This window comes from Arctopsyche grandis, chromosome 9 (genome assembly GCF_051622035.1).
Source record: "Arctopsyche grandis isolate Sample6627 chromosome 9, ASM5162203v2, whole genome shotgun sequence".
NCBI classification, from domain to species: Eukaryota; Metazoa; Arthropoda; class Insecta; order Trichoptera; family Hydropsychidae; genus Arctopsyche; species Arctopsyche grandis.
The window spans coordinates 12,769,520-12,774,949 of NC_135363.1; the positions used below are offsets into that span (position 1 = coordinate 12,769,520).

General features: G+C 32.4%; 1 non-coding gene across 1 annotated transcript; it reads right to left on the minus strand.

Annotated features, from left to right (window-relative positions):
• Positions 1-991: 991 nt before the first annotated feature.
• TRNAS-GCU (transfer RNA serine (anticodon GCU)) lies at positions 992-1,073 on the minus strand. Its single transcript has one exon. It is a non-coding gene; the product is annotated as a tRNA-Ser (tRNA).
• Positions 1,074-5,430: the final 4,357 nt, after the last annotated feature.

Genomic DNA, 5,430 nt, shown 5'->3' on the forward strand with positions numbered 1-5,430 from the left:
AGAGTGTCTAATATTTCGAATAGTTCAAATATTGAATTTAAAAAAAAAATGAAGATTTGCTTGAAATAAATGAGGATATTTCAATATTTTTTTTTCTTTGTTTAATTGTTTATTTAGTTTTAGTTCCCTCATTTTGATAATTTTTTTGAATTGTAACAAATCCTTTCCGGTCCATCGGCTATGCCGCCTTTCCCAAGTTTTCTTAAATAAATGTTCAAAATTCCCTAACCTAACCCAACCAGTGGTTGGGTGCAAAAAATGGGAAAAATGATTAAATAAATAAATCTTTGTAAAACAACAACCTTGCTATTTTCAAATTTTAATAAATGTACAGTCAAATCGACTTCGGTACCATTCATTTTTAACGTAGAAAATATGTTTCTATACCAAAACGTATTTTACAAAAGTTTGGGCATGAAATAAATTATGAAAAAAAAAACAGAATTAAAAATTCAACCACTTAAATCCACTTTTGATCATTCTCAGCAAATGCGAGCGTAACAAACACCACTGAAAATAATTTTTATTTCTATGATACATCGGAAACGGAAGAAGCAACTGCCGCCGTTGCACGAGGGGGTGTCACACGGAACCGGGGGGGGGAATGGGGGGGGGGAGGGAAACGAGAGCCCTACAATAAAAATATTTATATTTATCGTTCATTGTTGCGGCCGTAGATCAAGATGCGTCATTGCGGCGGCCCGGATGCGTCACCCCTCAGCTTAACGGCGTAACATACGACAAAAAATAAATAAATATAAATACATATTTGACGGGGCGCCAGATTCGAGGGATTATTCTGCGACATGGGGTGGGGTCGGGTGGTTTTGCCCGCGGAAAGACAACCGAGTCGAAAGAGCGCAACGACGTTGGTTCGTGCAACGCGCCGTTGTGGTGTTTTTCGTCGATGTTCGCGGTTGTAGCAAAATAAAAATTGCCAATTTGTTGTTGTTTGTGGTAAACGCGTGTTAAAAATGGCAAAAATTAGCATCGACGAGGATGGGATTCGAACCCACGCGTGCAGAGCACATTGGATTAGCAGTCCAACGCCTTAACCACTCGGCCACCTCGTCTTTTTGCGCAGCTGCTTATTTAAAAACAACATTGCTACGGAATAATTGATGTGCTATTTGTATACTTCACTTCATTTGCATTTAATTTTGTAAAATTTCAATTGTGCCGATTATGAATTTGATATTCCTTTGATTTTGACCAACAGACTAAACAAATATTATATCAGCACAAAATGAAAATCGTTTTTTAAATGAATTTATTTTTGAACTCGACCTACATATACATATGTATATATTATGTTTTTATCCAATGATTAAATTCACTATTAAAAATGCAGTGTTAAAGGTGTGGATTTAATTAAAAAAGATTGATTAAAAAAAGCGGAAATTTTTAATTAAAATATACTTCAATAAAATGTAAAAATAAAGAGAACTTAGTAGGTAATAATTTCAAAATTTAATAATAATCAAATAATATAAAAAATAATTTGAAAAAATATATTATATATACATATGTATGTACATACATACATGCATGTCACAGTGAAATTATGTATGTATATTTCAAGTGAAAATATTTTTTCACTGACGTTTCAGTGAAATCATAACCAATTACATTTTCAGGGTTGGTTTTATACATTTAAGATTAGATTGTTAAGGTTGGTATTATTTAAGGGTTAGTATAGGTTAGGTTAAGTAAGGATTGGCCCTATTAATTTAAGATTGTAAAACGTTGTAAATTCATTGTGTAATACACTGTTTTCACTGCATGAATTGGTGAAAATATGTATATTTTCACTTGAAATATGCTTTCACTGTAACACATACATACATATACTCATATATCTATAACCCACCTCATATATCTAATTCAATGGCTAATATGTGCAACTTAATCCACAAAACTTTAGGCATTGTTCTAAAAAATCAACTATTATTTCATTAACTATTCATCTTTCATCAACTATTCCACTAATTCAATTTTATATATTTATCAATAATACGGATTAATTAATCTTTCTTTTTTGTGCCTAATTTTTACTTATCTGATGATATTTTGTATCATACATACATACATACGTACACACAAACATATGTAGATAAAACAAAAAAAAATGATAAAAACAGTCATCATTTAGTTTTTACATCATGTATTTTTATTTAATGGAATATAACTAAAATTTCAATGTATGTATATCAGTTTTAAATATATTTACGTATACAATGCATGTGTGTATGTAGTTATAATTTAACTTAAGTACCTACGTATAATTTAAATTGACATGAAAAAGTGTTAACATTTAAACTACAGTACACTCGGCAATCATTAAGCGTTTCAACGATGCGTGTTCCTTGAATGAATAATGGATATAATCTTATCAAAAAAGGAACTAGTGAAAATGTACTGTACTTATTGGAGCGATAATGTAGGGTCTGGAAATAAATACATACATATAACATCAAGACCAAATTGTCACTCTAGTGAATTTTTAATATATTATTATTTGTGTATGTTATACAACTTGTACATATCTACAAGCGTTTCGAAACGTGGCGATTAATACACAGCAACCGAGAAATACATAATTGATTCGAGTATGTATGTATGTAGGTGCGTCTGCGAGCCCCAGTTTGACAGCCGTCGCACCAGCTTATCACACGCTGCAGTCAATTTTAAATTTATACTAAGTCGCGGTGAATACGAGTTGTATCGGCCGTTCGGCGATATAACAAACTAAGCAAATAAATACGCAATTTGTATGCAAACATCGCAATGGGATCGGAAACTCTGACAAACAAGCAAAAAAAAAAGAGCAAGACCTGAATTACAAATATCTTACGATCGCTGCAAACCAGCTGTACGTATCAGCGTGCTTGTCGATTAAAAAGTTACCGAAACGATTGGTTTTACATCGAAAAATAAAAAGAAAATACCACCAATCAATTCACTGTAAAATAACATTCGTTGGCGAGTTATGCCCATCGCCTCTCTTGCACGTACGTCGCACAAACGTACATATATGTATGTACATACAAGTAGTCTTAATGTAACTTTATGCCTTGAAATTGTACGAAAATTGGTACGAGCAGTTTTTTCGAAAATGTTAAAAAAGGTTTTATATTTCAGTGTATCAAAGCACATATGTGTGAGCTCACTGGTTGCTGTATAAGTACACGCAGCGTGCAATCTACACATTAAAAAAGGCTTTAATGTCATGAATATTATTTATATGTATGTACATAGGTTACAGTGAATGTGTATTCCGAATTGAATTTATACTTCCACTAGTATAAGTATACTTTCGTCAACTCAGTCGGTGAAAGCATATCACACAAATCAGGGCATTGAAAACATGCTTTATAGCTTGGTGGTTGCGTTAATTCTAACCACTGAGAGATTCCCGGGTTCAAGCCCTGGTTTGACCTCGATTGAAGAGATTTAATTCGGAGTATTTCTACAGTATTGCTGGTAAGACTTGGATATTTGTGACTCAAATTGATCTGGTTTCATTGTTGAAATAGTTTCTCATCAAATTGTTAAAACCATCCTAAACACTAAGTCACCACTATTTGAATATGATTTTAATAGCCTTGGTGTCGGTCAAGGGCGACTCGTAATAACATCATGGAAAAATATAAATTTTATATAATAATTAAAATCACAAAACTTATATTTTAACTACGTATGTATGTATGTAGATAAAGTAAAAAAAACTTGGAATCTACATACATATGTATATACCTACTAACAGCACCAATTGAAAGAAAGGACAGAACTATCCAATTTGTGAAAAATAGGGCATTCCATTCGGGAATAAAACGGTCCCTACATAAAGCTATGTATATTAAATACAGTACATTTGGACAAACTGTAAAAGTTTGTCTCATATCACGAAATTTGCCTTCTGATGTATGTATGTAATTAAACATTCATACACTGAATAAGAGATCGAAAATATTTTATTGGAGGTAGAAGAAGAAAATACAGCATTAATAGAAGTATCAGAAGTCGCCAATAACATAGCTCAATAGTATACGTATGATGCTATAAATTGAAGCGTCATAGGTTCAAGCCCTGACCCGGTATTGCTGGCCAGACCTAAGATATATGTGACTCCAGGTCGATCGTTTTCTATCAGAGTTTGCCAACTTATCTGATTTCAATGTTGAAACAGTTCCAAACAAATTAGCAATCTATCTTCATTTATCACCATCATTTGAATATAATTTCAAATTTATACTTATAATGTTAAAAATGTAAAAGTACCCTTTGTTAAAAGTGTCACTTTGGGGCAAAACACGTGATAATAATAAAATAAAATTTTAAAATATTTGTATGAAATCTATAAAATGCCATTGAAAGCTTACTTTCACTGCTAGTATAAAATAATTGTAACATATATAATAATAATAGTATTATATAAGTATTTCCTAGCATGTAAATTCATACATAAGGTAGCAGTACCATTCTAAACCCACTTTAAAGTTTTATTTGCACCTTTTATTTATTTAAAAAGTAACCGATTTCATTAAAGTGCAAATAAAACTTTAAAGTGGGTTTAGAATGGTACTGCTACCTTATGTATGAATTTACATGCTAGGAAATACTTAAACCGATGAATGGGTCCAAAGCGGAGAATGTTATTGTTACCGTACATATAATATAATATATATTTTTTAAATAAATTTTCCAAGAAATATATTTTTCGTTCTGAAAGAAACTGGGGTGGTATTATGGAGTTTGAGATGTGGTGTATATCGAGAGGGAGGTGATGGGGATGGGGGCACCTTGGTAGGGCTTATGGGGGCGCGTGCCCTGCACGCTCCTACACTGCCTGGTGATGATCCCCATTGTCCTGGAACCAGGAGTATGAGCCCTGCCCCATTAAACACATGATAAATGCCCTTTCATAATTATTTATTTTCCTTTCTTTATGAATGCATTGCAGCGGACGAATCGATACCCCATCATCCCGCGCACAACTTTCACGAAAAAAAAGTTCTAAAATTTCAAATCGGATTTATGTATTCGAACTTTTATACATTTAATAATATAAATATATATGTATATAGATACGCTGCATAATAAAAAGAAGATAAATCCCGAAGAATATGAAGAACATGCTCGTACATAAATAAACAGGCGCTATTGTGGTTCGCTTTGGACGGTGTATCCTTTTTAATATTATGGATGTTGGGGATGACCCGAGATAAATGAAGATACGATAAGCGTGGCATAAAAAATCGATTTTGGATCATTAATCAACCGAAACGTTTTTTTGTTGTTTTGTATTATGATTATTTTCAATGCATTATTTGAAAAATTATACAACTTCGCCATGTCATACATCATCAATACAACGCGCAAAGAATAATTTTTAAGTGCTAAAGAAAATTAAATGCAAACATTCTAAAT